Source organism: Taudactylus pleione, unplaced genomic scaffold (genome assembly GCF_031769625.1).
Source record: "Taudactylus pleione unplaced genomic scaffold, aTauple2 ptg000041l, whole genome shotgun sequence".
NCBI classification, from domain to species: Eukaryota; Metazoa; Chordata; class Amphibia; order Anura; family Myobatrachidae; genus Taudactylus; species Taudactylus pleione.
In genome coordinates, this window is record NW_028284443.1 from 69,464,792 (window position 1) to 69,485,434 (window position 20,643).

The 20,643-nt window shown below is 42.1% G+C and overlaps 1 protein-coding gene across 1 annotated transcript in view; it reads left to right on the forward strand.

The window, feature by feature from the left end:
- The first annotated feature begins 813 nt into the window (after positions 1–813).
- LHFPL5 (LHFPL tetraspan subfamily member 5) overlaps positions 814–20,643 on the forward strand; it is a 30,275-nt gene continuing 10,445 nt past the window's right edge. Inside the window, exon 1 of the mRNA XM_088459162.1 lies at positions 814–888. The gene's annotated coding sequence lies outside the window, so the exon portion shown is untranslated. The remainder of the gene's footprint in view (positions 889–20,643) is intronic.

Here is a 20,643-nt window from a genome sequence, read left to right on the forward strand (position 1 = left end):
ATCATATCGTTATCATTCATATCGTGCATTTTTTGGTCCCTTCCAAACCACCAACGACCTGCGATGCGCGGGCACGCATGGACGATAATGTGCATGCAGGCCAACCTGGTCGATATCGTTGATCGCGGGTCGTTGGCCATCGTTGGTGGTATGCTGGATGATCGATATCGATCATCCAGCACACCGGGAAGGTGCAGGACGATCAGTCAGCGATATCGATATCGTTGACTGATCGTACCGTGTGTACGCACTATAAGTGTAAATTGCTTGGGCGAGTGTGAAACTAATTTTAACTTCTGCTAATTTTAATATCCTGGCTTTTGTAGTTCTGGACAAAAATTGTGAAGCAGAATAGTAAAATATAATAATCATAATCACATTATCAAGTCATCTGACTTTTTCTTATGTACATTTAAAAAATATATATATTTTGCTTTCAGTTTTATTCTTAACACAAAAGTGAAAACAAAAATGTTCACAAGACATTACTTCCAAAAAAAGAAAGCAGCATAGTTATTGTTACACACATCTTACAATCCCACTTAATCTGTTAGCCTTTGACAATATTAAACTCAGAGAATCAATGGTAAGGAGATTACCTACATTCCCATAATGCACCAGATGAAGGGGGATGCATGTAAACTCTCACCTCCCACACTAGCATTGAGAGAACCTAGAGATGACACAGTACACCAGTTCAGCATGAATAATGTAAAGGGTATAACATGACACCATACAATGGCAATGTCATCTTATATTCCAGTTTTTAGACTCTCATCCCTGTGCTCTGTTCCCAACTGGAGTTGTGTTTCTGAGACTCTAATTCACATCTCTGTTGTATTCGGCTAGAAAAAGGTTTGGCAGTTTGGATCGTCTACATATTTTAAGGTTAGTCTGATTATCCGTTCCATTTTATCCAATGGATATAATTATATGTTCATATATTATTACTGCAGATATTTTATTTATACAAACACTTATTGTATATCTAGAATCTTTTTAGTAAATAATTAATATTTAGAATTCACTAAATATAATTACATGTTCTCAGTTTTTAATGTTTGAGTACAGCAACGAAAAGTAAAAGCTAACAAACAGTCAATGCAATATCATAGTTCTGGCAAGCCTAAGATGAGAGCTCTCTCGCACTGTTTTAGGACTGTCCTAAGGCAGGGACAGTTCTTGTGGCATCACAGCAAGGACATCACAGGACTCCCCTTGAAATGCTGAAGGGCTAACAGTCCTCTCCAGAACCTGGATGAAAGTTGAGGCTAGCTGTATCAGCATAATCAGAATAGTTCTGACATCATTCCTATTGCCATTTCTAAGCGGCTGTGCAAAGTTAGGATGTTACTGTTTAATTGTGTTGATCTGTCAGTTGTTAAAGAAAAGTGTTTGTACTTCTCCCCCACTCCACTGCCAACAGCTGCATCCACACGCACATTACTTCATAGGAGCCAGCTCTGTAGAGGATCTATTCATGAACAGAGCCCTGTTTAACTGAAATTAGGACTCTTCTCTGCTTCGTGCAATTCATGGAGCAAGTTACCATGTAGAAGGTTAATCCTTCTCCAGTGGCACCTCCGCTCCATGACTGCATCGCATCACCATACTTTTGTATGGTGAGTGCGATTCATAAAGGAACGGAAAACTCTGCTTTCTGTTCCTCCTGCGGTTCAGATTCACCATCTGAGGATGGTGTAATCTGTACCGAAAACCAAACGGAGCAGAGAAGTTGCATACTACCCTGCTGTCTACCCGCCACTCTGTGCTGGCTCCGCCCCCTATTCCCAGCATCCATTGCAGCAGGACTGACCTGCATGCGCAGTGAGGAGCAGGCATATCCAGATGGTTGTTGCTAGATCCAAGTTGGAAAAAGGACGTCACAACTATGTGACCGCTACGGCAGGGCAGGTCAGCTACCAGTGTTGCCATCCACGTGGGCATAGAGGGGGAATATAAACCTGTGGCGAGCGAATCGAGCCACCATGCCAGGAGCGTTGCGAGCCCGCTAGGGGACACTTTTGGCCCACCTTCTGAACATTGCCCCTCCCACTTTTGAAACAGGTCACATGGTTGTGACGTCAGAGGTCCTTTACAGCACCTCGTTCTAGACCTAAGCTGTCGGGCACCTGATATGCCTGCTTCTCACTGTGTACAGGGATTGCGGAAGGGCCAGACAGCACCTGAAGACGCTGGAGATGTAAGTATACATGAATGGCTACTAAGCTTTAGTATATATTGCATCGATGTGATGCGATATATAGTGGAATCTATTAGTAGCCACTTCATGTTGTACATGAATAGACCCCTAGGTCCTTAAGCACCCCCAATATATGTCCTTCCACTGTCTATGGATGCTATTTTTCAGTCATATGGGAGGGCACCCACAAGTAAGTTGGCTACTAGGCATTACTTTCATTGAGTGTCCAAACAATATGACTGCTATAGTCCTGAGACATCATTGGCCTTACCCTTGTGTATATGTCAACCAAATAGAGCATTTCTGTTGTCCAGATTAGCAGGACAATTTCATAATCTTTGGTGTCTGTACAGCAACACAGTGGTGCTATGCGGCCGGCGGTATTTCATACCAATTCCCTCTTAAATATTAAAAGAATAAAAAAGAACCCCTAGTAAAATAAATATATATATATATATATATATATATAAATAAATAAATAGTCTGTTAGGTCCACACTCACATCAAATAAGTTATTGCTGGGGTGACACCTTACTGAGCACGACATAGAAGTAATGGAGGTACACTCACCAGACTTGTACTATAGTAAAAAAGTTTTTCTTTATTCACCACATGGTAGTTCTACAACATCGATGTTTCGGTCCACTCTGGGGCCTTTGCCAAGATACCAGGCAGGGGCATATTGAGGTGGAAAACCAGCCCGGGAAATTTCTGAAAGCAGCCCTAATGGAGGTGGGTATGTTGAGAGGGCGGGTTCTGTGGAGGAGGGCAGAATACTCCCTCCTCTTAGGTCCTGGAGGGGCTTTTGCAAGCCACTGAGGGGAGCAGGGTCGGCAACATAAATCTTGGTCAATTATACACTTTTTTTGAGGCACCCCATCCCTAAGCACTAGGTACAGGCCAGTCAGTTTGAAAGTCTTTTCTTACCTATATGGTGGTCTCTCTGCAACGGGGAACCTCTGAGGAATTTGAGCCTCACTGGGCAGCGCCTTCAGCCGGTATTCACTATTCATGTAGGAGATCACATTGACTGGAAGATGTCTGTTTACGTAGAAACCAGTTAATATATAGTAACAGAATGTTTTGTGCAGGGCAAAATGTGAGTTTCCCTGATCAAACTATTTCTGTGTCTCTCCAGGCTTCCCTGTGTTACTCCAGACCCACTACGTCTCTCTGTGGTTCTCCAGGCTCCCTGTGTCTCTCCATATCCAGGCACCCTTGTATCTCCATCCCCAGGACCCCCTGCTTCTCTCCAAGCCCCACTGCATCTTTCCATCCCCGGGCCCACCTGTGGCACTGAGCCTCATTCCCCCAACCCCAGTGTGCATCTCTCAGACCCATTCCCCCGGCCCCAGTGTGTCTCTCTCAGCCCCATTCCCCCAGCCCCAGTGCGCATCTCTCAGTCCCATCCCCCTGGCCCCAGTGCGTGTCTCTCTGCCCCATTCCTCCAGGACCCAGTGTGTCTCTCAGCCTCATTCCCCCCAGCCCCTGTGTGCATTTCTCCCATTCTCAGCATCAGTCCTCAGCCACCAGCCCCAGTCCCTAGCCACCAACCCCAGCTCTCAGAATCAAGCCCCAGCCCTCAGCATAAGTCCCCAGCCACCAGTCCTGAGAATCAGTCCCCACTCCCCAGCCACCAGCCCCAGTTCTCAGAATCAAGCCATCAGCATAAGTCCCCAGCCACCAGTCCCAGTCCTGAGCATCAGTCCCCACTCCCCAGCCAACAGCCCCAGTTCTCAGAATCAAGCTCCAGCCCTCAGCATAAGTCCCCAGCCACCAGTCCCAGTCCTGAGCATCAGTCCCCACTCCCCAGCCACCAGCATAAGTCCCCAGCCACCAGTCCCAGCCTACAGAATGAGTCCCAAGCCACCAGTCCCAGTCCTGAGCATAAGTCCCCACTCCCCAGCCACCAGCATAAGTTCCCACTCCCCAGCCACCAGTCCCATTCCTGAGCATCAGTTCCCACTCCCCAGCCACCAGCCCCAGTTCTCAGAATCAAGCCATCAGCATAAGTCCCCAGCCACCACTCCCAGCCCACAGCATGAGTCCCCAGTCCTCAGCATCAGTTCCCACTCCCCAGCCAACAGCCCCAGTTCTCAGAATCAAGCTCCAGCCCACAGCATAAGTCCCAGCCACCAGTCCCAGTCCTGAGCATCAGTCCCCACTCCCCAGCCACCAGCATAAGTCCCCAGCCACCAGTCCCAGCCTACAGCATGAGTCCCAAGCCACCAGTCCCAGTCCTGAGCATAAGTCCCCACTCCCCAGCCACCAGCATAAGTTCCCACTCCCCAGCCACCAGTCCCATTCCTGAGCATCAGTCCCCACTCCCCAGCCACCAGCATAAGTCCCCAGGCACCAGTCCCAGCCCACAGCATGAGTCCCAAGCCACCAGCCCCAGTCCTCAACCACCAGTCCTGAGCATCAGTCCCAACTCCCCAGCCACCAGCATAAGTCTCACCACCAGTCCCAGCCCACGGCATGAGTCCCAAGCCACCAGCACCAGTCCTCAGCCACCAGTCCCAGTCGCCAGCATCAGTCCCCACTCCCCAGCCACCAGCCCCAGTGCTCCGAAGCAAGCCCCAGTCATCAGCATAAGTCCCCAGCCACCAGTCCCAGCCCACAGCATAAATCCCAAGCCACCAGCCCCTGTCTGCATCCGTCCGTCCACCGGCCAATAATTACCTGCTGCTCCTCTGTTTGGCTGCCCGCTGCTTCTCTGTGGCGTGGCTGGCGTTCCCATCATGCAGTGCAGGATGCTTGTTGCTGAGTGTGTCCTGGCGGCAGGGCTGGAGGCGGAGCCGTCATCAGTGGTGACTGACAGGCTCCACAAAGGATTGTGGGCGAGCTGCTGTGGCTGGAGCCGTCATGCGCAGCAGCTCCCCATAGCCAATTTTGTTAGTACTGTAGTGCTGCCCAATCGGAGCTCAGCTCCGATCGCGGCAGCGGCTGTGGGTAAGTGGAGGATGGCCGCCAGCCACTGTAGTGACCAGCCCAGCGGTAACCGGCCCGTTGTCCCGGCAGCCCAATCCGCCCTTGATACCAGGTATCTTGACAAAGGCAGAATAGATATAGGTGGAAAGCACTGCACAGACACACAAGGAATCAAAAGAAGTTTAATAAATCACTATTTAATAAACAGTAATACACAATAATATACCTCCAGTCTACTAATACTAAAAGGTTAATGTCTGGAATAACATGGTACACTGCTAGCATAAATACACAATGTAACAATACCAATGGATACAATAAAAGATATCAAATATGTCATGGATAAAAATGACTGAATAGTCCCTCCTACATAAAAATAAAGTCACTAGTAGGACCGTAATGTTTGTCTGTGGAAAGAAGATATATTTATGCGCTTAGGTGCCACACTCTAAATAAAGCAATGGTGGCTTTGCTAGATGAATGAGGCAGGACAAATTATGGATGTTGTTAGCTGACGAAATGTCCACATATATTGCACATACCCACAGCGTTTCCTCAGGTAGTCAGATCTGTCCCTGCCGCAATGGATATATCCTCCAGCAGCACAGTGGGATCGCTGTTCCTACCAGCTGTATAATAGCCCTGCGGTCAGTGCCAGGACCCGTCCCCTCCTGTGGATATGTCCGTGCCGCACCAGTGTTAGCTGCGTCCTCACAGCCAAAGTCTGCTGTGTTGTAGAGAGGAAGTCCTACACCGCACAGGGCGAATGGATCACATCAGGAGTGTCAGCTAACCGACAATGCAAAGTAGCGGCGCCGGTGTGAGCGGCTCCACGAGACAGCCAGCAACAGCTCCAGAAATGTGGGAGTGCACAAATTGAACGGATATGTTCCCATTAACGCGTTTCACCGCTAGCAGTGGCTTTATCAAAAAAGCAGGATAACTTGTCCATGTCCACAATGGGGTTTAAATAGGCTGTAGTTGGGCTCAAACACCTGTCGGTAGTTGATTAATTCCCAGGCTTAAAATAGCATACCAGGTGCAGCTAATTCCTAATCCACCATTAGCATCAATAGTTCCAGCAGCAAGCACATACTATATTTTATTATTCAAAAAATGATGGATAATAGAAACTAAAGTAAGAGGGAATACATAACAGAATCTAAAAAATAATATATATATAAAAAAATAAATATAGAAAACGTTCACATTGAGATGACCATATGCGTATAAATACACATTCCTGTAAAATACAATATGTGTATAAATATGTATTTGCATATGTTAATTCCCAAAAGCATATATCCAGATGAAAAATAAATAGTAAATTAAATAATTTGACGTGTTATACTATAGTGAGAGAGTTTAGAATTATGAATTAATATTCAGGACCTAATCAACTACACTCATTTAATACAAACCAAATATATATTTAAATTATCGCAAAGATGATATGGAAATTGTATTTGTAGGAGAGTGAGGAAACCACAAGGACAATAAATACAAGGAATTATTAATTCCTCTCAAGTCATTTATATAGAGCAGAGAGATACAGATACAAGATTAGATCTATTAATGTTAAACATATGTTTCTATAATACACATATAAGCGCATATAGACAATGCCCAGCGATTAAATCTAGACTAGAGATATTTAATAATGCATATATGTGTGTATAGGTCTGCATTGACCAATTTAATCAATCTTAATCAAGAATATACACATAAATAATACAATAAAATGCTAATAATTACATATAGGACCGGAATTGATCAGATTCCTAGTCCACAAGATATAAAAGTAACAACACTCAACATGTAAATCAAGCTCTGATTGTAGATACTGAAATCAGCAACAAATTAGGTAAACTATTAAAATAATAACAATTATAAATTGCATAAAAATACATTAAATTGTTACATATATCGCAAGAGTAGGCAAGTAAATCCAAACACATAGAATCACAATAGTCCTGAAAAATTCCAATTGAAATCCTTGCGGATATTAGTGACTCCCGTTGGAAAAACAATTATAGCTAAATGGCAATGGAGTCTGAAAGATGAAATAACGTATCCTAAAAAGGTCACAATACGGCTTAGGTACCTGCCGCAGGAAGAGACTCCTGTCTCTAATCAAGCCAAAATGTTGGGGGTCATTCGGTTTCGTGCCACAAGCAGTCGGGCATTTGACTGCACATATAGGCGGCTCTGTGGAACAGGAGAGATCAGCCAGAGGTATCTGACGGGGCAGCTGAAAAATATGCGTGGTTAACGGTCAGTAGTCCCGCATCGCTCACCAGAACACAGCCGGAGACCAAGCCGCAAGTAGCAGCCAGCGGCACCTCGCACACTGATCCGCCAATTGTAAAGTAAGATCAGGTGGTGCTTGCTGATGGAAATAGCCACATAGAGTAAATACCAAATCAGCGCTCCTCTCCGTCACAATCTTCACTCTCTCTATCAGAGTCTCACGGAATCTCATGCCAATAGATAATAAATAAGTCCTCATAAAAGCAGGGCAGGAAACCAGGAAATCCTTAGGAAAGGACAACAGCAGCAACGCGTTTCGGCTACACTGTAGCCTTTTTCAAGCTAGAATGCCCTCCTGTTTGAGTTTGGAGTATAAATAGCCACAGAATTGGAGATATTGGATAATTGAACAATCGGTATTAACTATTTCTAGTCCAATGAAAATTGAGTTTAATAGGACTTGTCTATTCAGTTAGACAGAAATTATATATCTCTCTGTAAACCATATATTTAAATAAATAAATATCAATACAATAAGATCAATGAACATAATTTCATTCATCCTTAACTAAATGGCACATATACCTAAATATTAGAAAATTTATATGTATCCATAAACAAATACACATATATAATGACCAAAAGACAACACAATACAAACACAAATATACACACATATATAAACAACGTCTAATGTCCCAACAAAAAACATGACTGCACTGAACTAATGAATCAATAATAAATAGATGAATTATTAAACTAGCAAAAATCTGATTCCCAAATCACAATACATTAAAAATTATTTTTGTAGAATTATATATAATCTAATAATTCAGAATCTCAACATATGAACGAATGATGACACATCAATTAGTCAAACATATAATGTATAGTTATATTATATTATATTAATCAAGAATCAATAATAATAATATTAATATTAATAACAGCAATAACAATAATAATATTATCAACAATAATATTTTTGTAAACAATATTACTACATATATTACCAATAAACTAAACTAAAAATATAATTAAAATTAAATTAGGATTAAAATAAAATTATATTTTATTCATAAAAAGGAAAAAAATAAAATAAAAATTAAATACTAGTGCTTAGAGAAAAAAGAGGAGAGAGCACCTCCATCAACTAATAAATATAGTAGACCGCTGTGCATATACAGAGTGAAGAAATGGACCCTAGACACCACATAAATCAACATAAACATAAATATAGAGTGGTGATGGTCCATTAAGCCCGCTAAACATATTATTATTGTTGATAATATTATTATTGTTATTGCTGTTATTAATATTAATATTATTATTATTGATTCTTTATTAATATAATATAACTATACATTATATGTTGGACTAATTGATGTGTCATCATTCGTTCATATGTTGAGATTTTGAATGATTAGATTATATATAATTCTACAAAAATAATTTTTAATGTATTGTGATTTGGGAATCAGATTTTTGCTAGTTTAATAATTCATCTATTTATTATTGATTAATTAGTTCAGTGCAGTCATGTTTTTTGTTGGGACATTAGACATTGGGTATATATGTGTGTATATTTGTGTTTGTATTGTGTTGTCTTTTGGTCATTATATATGTGTATTTGTTTATGGATGCATATACATTTTCTAATATTTAGGTATATGTGCCATTTAGTTAAGGATGAATGAAATTATGTTCATTGATCTTATTGTATTGATATTTATTTATTTAAATATATGGTTTACAGAGAGATATATAATTTCTGTCTAACTGAATAGACAAGTCCTATTAAACTCAATTTTCGTTGGACTAGAAATAGTTAATACCGATTGTTCAATTATCCAATATCTCCAATTCTGTGGCTATTTATACTCCAAACTCAAACAGGAGGGCATTCTGGCTTGAAAAAGGCTACAGTGTAGCCGAAACGCGTTGCTGCTGTTGTCCTTTCCTAAGGATTTCCTGGTTTCCTGCCCTGCTTTTATGAGTACTTATTTACTATCTATTGGCGTGAGATTCCGTGAGACTCTGATAGAGTGAAGATTGTGACGGAGAGGAGCACTGATTTGGTACTTACTCTATGCAGCTATTTCCATCAGCAAGCACCACCTGATCTTACTTTACAATTGGCGGATCAGTGTGCGAGGTGCCGCTGGCTGCTGCTTGCTGCTTGGTCTCCGGCTGTGTTCTGGTGAGCGATGCGGGACTACTGACCGCTAACCACGCATATTGTTCAGCTGCCTCGTCAGATACCTCTGGCTGATCTCTCCTGTTCCACGGAGCCGCCTATATGTGCAGTCAAATGCCCGACTGCTTGTGGCACGAAACCGAATGACCCCCAGCATTTTGGCTTGATTAGAGACAGGAGTCTCTTCCTGCGGCAGGTACCTAAGCCGTATTGTGACCTTTTTAGGATACGTTATTTCATCTTTCAGACTCCATTGCCATTTAGCTATAATTGTTTTTCCAACGGGAGTCACTAATATCCGCAAGGATTTCAGTTGGAATTTTTCAGGACTACTGTGATTCTATGTGTTTGGATTTACTTGCCTACTCTTGCGATATATGTAACAATTTAATGTATTTTTATGCAATTTATAATTGTTATTATTTTAATAGTTTACCTAATTTGTTGCTGATTTCAGTATCTACAATCAGAGCTTGATTTACATGTTGAGTGTTGTTACTTTTATATCTTGTGGACTAGGAATCTGATCAATTCCGGTCCTATATGTAATTATTAGCATTTTATTGTATTATTTATGTGTATATTCTTGATTAAGATTGATTAAATTGGTCAGTGCAGACCTATACACACATATGTGTTATTGTCTATGTCCCAACATAGTTATTAGAGTGCAGTGTTCTTTTGTTTTGGTATTACTAGTGAGGTTGGCAATCACCTCTTTTTCACTTCTGCATTGGTAACAGATCGTTCTAGCTTATTAGCGCTGGAGAGGTTTCTTTGTGTGTTAGATATTTAATAATGCTCAAAATATCATAAAAAATAACATACACATTTATGCAAAAATATGAAGAAAACCAAAAAAGAATGATAATCTATTTAAAGTTCTAGTTAAATAATGTAAATAAAAGTACATAAGTGGACAAAAAATAGAGAAAAAGGGTACATATATATGCTAAAGCTAATCCACAAAGCAGATGTAAACATTATCCAACAGTAGAGTCTGAATGGAAAATTATTAAATTGTACAAACGGACCATATATATGGAAAAAAGTGAAGAGAGACTAGAGGAAAATAATAAGGAGAATAGCTAACCTCATTTCTGATCAATACTACATTAGATGGTAGATGTAGATAGCTAGAATAAATTTAAGTATTCAGATTAGCTATCCCTAGAAAATCACAACCCAAATGTATCTAGGGTGAACACCTTGAATTGCAGAAATGCATATGACAGGAATAGTAGAGTATATATTTAGATGAATTCAAGATCTATTGTCTCATTAAGACCCTGCGGACTTAGTGTCTGCATTTTAAGGATCCATGCAGCCTCTTGTCTACATAAATGTCTGAACCTGTCACCGCCCCTTGGCATCTGTGGGATCTGCTCTACCCCCACCACCTTAAGGCCGTTAGGGTTACTGGAGTGATGTTCCAAAAAGTGTCTAGGTACACTATGGTACTATAGTTCAATTTTTTTGAACTATTCATAGAACTTAATAGATATATTAGAAGCCTTTGCAGAGCCAGATACTTTGCCTCTCAGAAGATGAATAGAATATCCCGAGGCGGCGCCGGCTAAATTCCGGGTCTGATCCGGATAGGAACTCTAGCTCTATTTTGGTGGAAATTTTGGTGGAAAAGGGGTATAAAATTTGGTGGAAAAGGGGTATAAATGTGTTTCCCTGTAGTACTCCTACAGCTGTGTCACAGGTATGAAGATAGTCTCACAGGGAGCTGCTTAGATACCTAGGTTCTCATTAACTAACCACATTCACCTGAGAACAAACAAAACACCTGGTCAGCAGGCCACTTAAATCTTACATTAATACTATTCATTTATTCTTCAGGGTCCATAGGGACCCGCAAGGATACCATGGGGATAATGTGGTTGGAGAGATCCAGGCACCAAACAGTTAAAGCTTTCAGCTCCTTGGATGCCTCGGGTCCTCCTTCATATATACCCACCCCTAGCCACAGGCCTTCAGTTGTTCGTTTGGTGCAGCAGGATTAAGATGCACCTTTGTAACGGGACTGCTCAGGCAGTCCTAAATTCTTATTTTGTTTTATTTCTATGTTTTTGGGTTGGCAGTACAAAGTGTCTGAATTAAGACGCATGTACTGCGACTCCATCTACCTTCGTCGGGCTGCAACACCAGTAACAAGGCTTGTGATTCCAGCGGGTCTCGGCTAAGCTTGCTGGCAGCGATGCTGGGACCCGGACTGCAACCGGACGCAAGGAGATGTCAGGTAAGGCGATTCCTCGCTTATGGGGAATCACGCACGGTCGTACGCCTAATGACCGCAAAACTGAAAAAGGAAGCGATTGCACGGGCGGTCGGTTGTAACCAAAGTGACGCCCATACGTGAACAATGCACCTCCTCTAGCTAACGAGTGATAGCAGCTAGCAATCGAGTCAATCATTGTCAGTCGCTGTATGTTAATTTTCTTCTGGTGGTTGTGGCCGCTTGTGTTGTGTGCATATTACACCAAAAATTAACAAAAAAACGCATAGAATAAGCCATCCCCCTGAAATATATTTCTTATTATTATTCGCTAATGCAAACGCAGTTGAATCAATTACATGCCAATTAGCAGTGTTATTAGCTACAACAAACGATTATTAGCTGCTTGCATTGTGTGGCTCAAAATAGAAACATCACTCCGAACATCAGTAATATTCGATAGTATCGATTGTACTCTGGGACTTGAGAGAGCACGTACCCAACCTTAAGCTGTACGATCAGCCAGGCCTGGAACCTGCTCACAAAGTGACGTTTTACTACTTCCGGCCTTCTATGTCAGTCGTAACAGGTAATTTATGTACGCCCCTAAAACGCCCTGAAAACGGTTAGGAACGCCTGCGGTTTCAGACCACCACCCCCGTCACCACCCACAAACGGCCTTTCATGTCAATCAACTCTCGGAAGCCACTTCCTGTTCGTAAGCCTTACGATCGACAACATTTTGGATCACAAGGTCTCGTACGCACATGCACACAACTAACCGTACGCATGCGTGGTTTGGAAACATCGGATGCGTACGACCGAGCGGCTGCTTACGACCGATTCTGAATGAGGTCCATAGTGCTCTATGTCCTACCATTCCTGGTGTTTGTGTAGTTAATTTAGAGTCGATTGTAATTATATTACATGTCAATAGTAATATAACTTGTAAATATACAAACTATATAGAAATCAGGCGCTCACAACTTGTAATGATGACTAGCAATATGAAATGATGAGAAATAGCTGCTCCTAATAGTGAAATTGATCTGTAATTCCCACCTGATTAGAAATAATAATAAAGGTCTGAGTATAACGTCAATTAAAATATTGTATGACACTAATAATATGTGTTATTAAGACTTGTATCAACCTGTCAGATAAAGAGCGCTAATATAGAAAAAAGTATGACAATTTATTAACATCACATGTACAATTGCATATATATCTAAAACAAAATAAAGTATTAAAATATACAAAAAAATATGAATTAAAATATAGACACACAAAAATAAACAAAAAACCAATCTGGTAAAAGTTGTGAATAGGCTTATATCTGTATGAAGAAGAAGAGATACACCCCTGCAGTGGGTGTCTCTTACATACAAAAAAATAAGAATATTTATATAGCCATGTATGCTCCAGCTCCACACCTTCTCCTGCCTTGAGGCTTTATAACAAAACTGAAGGCCTGTGGCTAGGAGCGGGGTATATATGGGGAGGACCCAAGGCATCCTGGGAGCTGAAAGCTTTAACTATTTGATGCCTGGATCTCTCCAACCACATCCATGTGGACCCTATAGACCTCGAAGAAAAGGAGTTATTAAAGCAAGTCTACCATAACTCTAAATATTACCGCTGAAAATTTGGATCCACAGGTAGGCAATCCTTGCCCCGTTTGAAACATTTATATACATTCAATCCAGAGCAATAATTTAAATACATATAAATCAATTCATCAACAGATTGACAGCAACTTGTTATGGTCACATGATGTAAACATACATACATCATGTGATTCCTGATATTTCCAGAATACATTATAACTGATGTTCATGCAATATTAAAAACTTCGGTCAGAGGATCTACTTAAGTGATTCTATACAAAGAAATTTCACCTTAAAAGTAGATGTGTTCTATATATCAGCATGGAGGTTAGTCACACAAATGAGCATCTTCAAACTCTGAACCTTTCCTGTTCACATAATCCATTGACATTTGCATTGCCTAGGTGATGTTCAAACACAAGTGTCTAGATCTGGAGATGTGAGTGCGTAGGACGTCACATCATGTTATCGGGTAATACAATCAACATACTGATGTCTTAACAATTGATATAAACAAAGAAACTGACTAATTTGAATTGATGTTTAGCTAAGAGTGTATTCTTACATTGAATAAACAAATTATACAATAATTGTCCAAAGATGACATTCTTAAATGTGGGAAGATATTTAATGATCTGATATAAAACTCTATTTCGCTACCATTTCAAATTAGAATAACCTCTTTGGAATGGTGCAAGTGTGGGAGAGGCTGCGATGGTACTCGATTTTACCGATGGTTTCGCTAAACATTACGGATGTGTGTAAGGTAAAGTGGGCGTCCTTATGTGATGCTGCAACGGCATATCGATCACAATGGATAAGTAAACTATCGCAGTTGAGTCTTTTTGAAACTCATTTTAAGTAACAAACTATCATTAATCAAAGATACAGTAGAGAAGGAAGTATATCAAATGATAGAATAAAGCTATAATGATTTGTTGGATGTAAGGATGCCATCCTAAACATCTAAAGGATTTCTTGATGGCACAATCTTTTAAAACGATCTCCTGAAACAAGTTCCGGTCCTACTATTGTCAAACAATTTGGAATTACATTGTGCACCTCACAACTATTGCTGGACACGTTTTATCTATTTGTGGGGGATGCAGTTAAAATACAGACAGAGGGGATTCTGGCAGTTAGAATGCGGGCGCCGGAATTCCTACCGCAGGAGTCCCAAAGGTAAGTACTGGGGTTAGAGGGAGGGTTAGCGTTAGGCACCAGGGAGGCAGGGTAGGGAGAGGGGAGGGTTAGCATACCAACTGACAAAGTGTTGGTATTAAATCCTTTCAGAATGCCGTCATCGGGGTTCTGACTGCCGGGATCCTGAACGTCGGCATTCCATACCCATCCCATATGTGGTTCTTTCTAATTAGTACACTATTTATAACAATATTGGGATTGACATTGGTCCTTAATCAACTGGACAATTTGTCAGTGAACATTATTCAACTCTCTTCTTAAAAGACAAAATCAAGTTCCGCCTTTATCATCACCCCAGTGTGTCTCTTGCTTGTTTTGGTTTTAACAATTGTATTTATAATATGTCACGCAAAGCTTTATCACTATACTGTCACAACTCTCGGACGGATTGTGGATGCGACCCCTATTCAGGGAATTGGCTTGACCTATACCTGAGGCGCGGAGTCTAATGTGCCGGCGGTATTCACCAGGAACCCTCGCAAGAAGTTATCGACTTGGCTGTATCCGACACACAGGTTGCGGCCCTCAGTTTAGGTTTCCCTATAAAGGTGCTGGTGAACTCTGGTTGGAGTGCAGAAGACTTTAGCGTAGTCGACAAGCTGGGTCAAAACCAAACAGACAAGACGGTACCAGGGAGCAGACGTAACGGATCACAAGGAGTAGCCGATGTCAGAACCAGATATCAACAACGTGCCAGGGGTCACACGGAATCGAAGTCACGAACAAAGCCAAGGTCAGAACCAATAATCAGGATATGCACAGGAACACTGGAGTATGCTAATGGAGCCTATAGTCTGGCACTGGAGTGCTCTCAGGAACTTCCTTTTAAAGGTCAGGGTTCAACCAGCCCCAATCAGCCCTTTCTTCATCCTGCACCTGCCCCTTTAAATCCTCAGCCTGCACACAACCGCCGGGGGTGAGATAGAACAGCTGCCAGGGGGCGCCGGGGATCTCCCGCCCGCTGTCCCTCCCCAGCCTGGACCCCAGCGTCGCCAGATTCGGTAAGAGAGACTCGGGTTTGCTGTGATATATACAGTACATAGTTTCACAAGGATATTCCCACTGGTTACAGAGTGAATTTGGTTCTGTACTCCAGAGACGGGTCTACTGTGAAACTAATGAAGCTTAAGCTTCAGGGCCCCTAACCCCAGAGGGGCCCTGAAGCCAACTTTTTTTTAATGATTGAATTTGTCAACAAAATCAATGGCATTTTTTAAGTGTGTGTTATTAAAATAAGGTTATTTTAGGGATAGAATCATAAGCCAATCGATTGAAATACTAAATATTGACCTTAGAATATGCTCTACAGTAGTGCATTTATGGGGGGGTTTCTCAGTACCCAGAAACCCCCTCTGATCAGTACTGGCCAGCAGACACTATCTACAGCTCTGACAAGAGGATGGCTCTTATGAGCCGGCTGGGCGCAAAATAGGGAGCTGCTGTCAGTGTCACTGCTGAATGCAGTACTGTCAGGTGCCATTAGATGCTCCAATCTCCATTTGTGCTATCCCATCTGCCAGAAGTCAGCCCTGCAGTGCTGACCATAAACTGAAAGCTGAGCTGACTGAGGGATGGCATGCAGATTAGAAGCGGGAGCACGTAGCATGGGGAAGAGACCTGACTCGGGGATTTCAGAGATCCCACTCGGGAGGATCAATAACTGGGATCCTACAAAGGAAGTGAATACGTTTTGGCTTTGTATGTGATCTATCTACAGTCTCTGTCTCTCTCTGGGGGGTTTCTACATCAATCTACAGTCTCTCTCTCTCTGGGGGTTTCTACACCTATCTACAGTCTCTCTCTGGGGGGCTTCTACATCTATCTATTTAGTGTCCTCCCTTCCTGGGGTGTTCCTGCATCTATCTATCTACAGTCTCTCACTCTCTGGGGGTTTCTATATCTATCTATCTACAGTCTCTCTGTGGGGTTTCTACATCTATCTACAGTGTCTCACTCTCTGGGGCTTTCTACATCTACCTATCTACAGTGTCTCACTCTGGGAGGTTTCTACATCTATCTACAGTCTCTCTCTGGGTGGTTTCTACAACTATCTATAGTGTCTCACTCTGGTGGGTTTCTACATCTATTTACAGTCTCTCTGGTGGTTTCTACATCTATCTATCTACAGTGTCTCACTCTGAGGGGTTTCTATATCTATAGTCTCTCTGGGGGGTTTCTACATTTTTCTATCTACAGTCTCTCACTCTCTAGGAGGTTTTTACATCTATCTATAGTGTCCCCCTTTCCTGTGGTGTTTCTATATCTATCTACAGTCTCTCTCTCTGGGAGGTTTCTACATATATCTACAGTCTCTCTCTCTCTCTGGGGGGTTTCTACATCTATTTATCTACAGTCTCTCTCTCTGAGGGGTTTCTATATCTATCTACAGTCTCTCTCTTTCTCTGTGGGGTTTCTACATCGATCTACAGTCTCTCTCTCTGGGGGTTTCTACATTTATCTACAGTCTCTTGCTCTCTGGATGGTTTCTACATCTATCTACAGTCTCTGGGGGGTTTCTACATCTATCTGCAGTCTCTCACTCTCTGGGGGTTTCTACATCTATCTACAGTGTCTCTCTGGAGGGTTTCTATAACTATTTATCTAGTGTCCCCCCTTCATGGGGTGTTTCTACATCTATCTATCTACAGTATCTCACTCTGTGGGGGTTTGTACATCTATCTACAGACTCTCTCTCTGAGGGGTTGCTACATCTATCTACAGTCTCTCGCGCTCTCTGTGGGGTTTCTACATCTAACTATCTATCTACAGTGTCTCACTCGATGGGGTGTTTCTACATCTATCTACAGTGTCCCACTCTCTGGTGGGTTTCTACATCTATCTACAGTCTCTCTGGGGGTTTCTACATCTATCTACAGTGTCTCACTCTCTGGGGGGTTTCTACATCTATCTACAGTCTCTCTCTGGGGGGTTTCTACAACTACAGTGTCTCACTCTGGGGGTTTCTACATCTATCTACAGTCTCTCTGGGGGGTTTCTACATCTGTCTGTCTACTATGTCACTCTCTGGTGGATTTCTACATCTACAGTCTCTGGGGCTCTCTACAACTTTCTATCTAAGTATCTCTCTCTATGAGGTTTCTACATCTATCTACAGTGTCTCACTCTCTGGGGGTTTCTATATCTACAGTCTCTGGGGGGTTTCTACATTTATCTATCTACAGTCTCTCACGCTCTAGGAGGTTTTTACATCTATCTATAGTGTCCCCCCTTCCTGGGGTGTTTCTACATCTCTATCTACAGTCTCTCTCTGGGGGGTTTCTACATCTATTTATCTACAGTCTCTCTGAGGGGTTTATACATCTATCTACAGTCTCTCTTTCTCTCTCTGTGTGTGGGGTTTCTACATCTAACTATCTACAGTGTCTCACTCGCTGGGGTGTTTCTACATCTATCTACAGTGTCTCACTCTCTGGGGGTTTCTACATCTATCTATCTACAGTGTCTCACTCTGGGGAGTTTCTACATCTATCTACAGTCTCTGGGGGGTTTCTACATATGTCTGTCTACTGTGTCTCACTCTCTGGGGGATTTCTACATCTATTTGCAGTCTCTCACTCTCTATCTACAGTGTCTCACTCTTTGGGGGATTTCTACATCGACAGTTTCTGGGGGTTTCTACAACTTTCTATCTACAGTATCTCTCTGGGGGTTTCTACATCTTTCTATCTATCTAGTCTCACTCTCTAGGGGGTTTCTACGTCTATCTATCTACAGTGTCTCACTCTCTGGGGTGTTTCTACATCTCTATCTACAGTCTCTCTCTGGGAGGTTTCTACATATATCTACAGTCTCTCTCTCTCTTGGGGGTTTCTACATCTATTTATCTACAGTCTCTCTCTCTGAGGGGTTAATACACCCTTGTACAGTCTCTTTCTGTCTCTGGGGTTTCTACATCAATCTACAGTCTCCCTCTGTGGGTTTCTACATTTATCTACAGTCTCTCAGTCTCTGTATGGTTTCTACATTTATCTACAGTCTCTCTCTCTGGAGGGTTTCTACATCTATCTACAGTCTTGGGGGCTTTCTACATCTATCTACAGTCTCTCACTCTCTGGGGGTTTCTACATCTATCTACAGTGTCTCTCTTGGGGGTTTCTACAACTATTTATCTAGTGTCCCCCCTTCATGGGGTGTTTCTACATCTATATCTACAGTGTCTCACTCTCTGGGGGTTTCTACATCTATCTAGTCTCTCTCTCTGAGGGGTTTCTACATCTATCTATCTTGTGTCTCTCTCTGAGGGGTTTCTACATCTATCTATCTACAGTGTCTCACTCGCTGGGGTGTTTCTACATCTATCTACAGTCTCTCACTCTCTGGGAGTTTCTACATCTATCTATAGTGTTTCTCTGGGGGGTTTCTACAACTTTATCTAGTGTCCCCGCTTCATGGGGTATTTCTACATTTATATATCTACAATCTCTCACTCTCTGGGGGTTTCTACATCTATCTATAGTGTCTATCTGGGGGGTTTCTATAACTATTTAGTGTCCCCCCTTCATGGGGTGTTTCTACATCTATCTACAGTCTCTCACTCTGGGGGGTTTCTACATCTATCTACAGTCTCTCTCTGGGGGGCGGGTTCTACAACTAGCTACAGTGTCTCACTCTGGAGGTTTCTACATCTACCTACAGTCTCTGAGGGGTTTCTACATCTGTCTACTGTGTCTCACTCTCTGGGGATTTTCTACATCTATCTACAGTCTCTCACTCTCTAGGGGGTGTCTACATCTATCTACAGTGTCTCAACCTGTGGGGGATTTCTACATCTACAGTCTCTGAGGGTTTCTACAACTTTCTATCTACAATATCTCTCTCTCTGGGGGTTTCTCTACATCTATCTACAGTGTCTCAACCTGTGGGGGATTTCTACATCTACAGTCTCTGAGGGTTTCTACAACTTTCTATCTACAATATCTCTCTCTCTGGGGGTTTCCACATCTTTCTATCTATCTACAGTGTCTCACTCTCTAGGAGGTTTCTACATTTTTCTATCTACAATCTCTCACTCTTTTACCGGGTCCATAGCTTCATGCTGGTTAAACAATTATGTCACTATGGGTTGGCCACCCATGGACACAATTTAAGGTTCTCCTGGGAACCACTGCTTCATGCATTCATCTGGGTGAGGTTATTGTATCCAGCAAAGCTTCACAAAGTAGCTCAATGCCTTTTTGAATTGCATCAATGATTTAAATCATGTCTATTATTATTTATTTTTTGTGTGTACACTTATGAAGGTACCCATACTGTCAATGCCCAGGAGATGGAAGCTATAGCCACATCTGACTTCAGTATTAGTCCTAAGGAAACATGAAGTTTCTTAAAGCAAGTTTCCATTTTCCTATCCATGGGATTTTTCAGCAGATCTCCATCTGGAATAGTTGTCTTTGCAGGCAGACTGGCCAACGCTGAATTCATTTTAGGCACCACACACCACTTTATCTTGAAAGAGACAGTCAGATGCATAAATATTGGGACATTTACTTAATTTTCATATTTTGGCCTCTATTCACCACCACAATGGCTTTGAAATGAAACAAACAAGATGTGCTTTAACTGCAGACTTTCAGATTTAATTTGAGGGGAATTACATCCAAATCAGGTGAACGGTGTAGGAATTACAACAGTTTCTATATGTGCCTCCCACTTTTTAAGGGGCCAAAAGTAATGGGACAAACTAAACAATCCTAAATCTAACTTTCACTTTTTAATACTTTGTTGCAAATCCTTTGCAGGCAATTACAGCCTGAAGTCTGGAACGCATAGACATCACCAGACGCTGGGTTTCATCCCTGGTGATGCTCTGCCAGGCCTCTACTGCAAATGTCTTCAGTTCCTGCTTGTTCTTGGGGCATTTTCCCTTCAGTTTTGTCTTCAAGTGAAATGCATGCTCAATTGGATTAAGGTCAGGGGATTGACTTGGCCATTGCATAACATTCCACTTTTTAGCCTTACAAAACACTTTGGTTGCTTTTGCAGTATGATTCGGGTCATTGTCCATCTG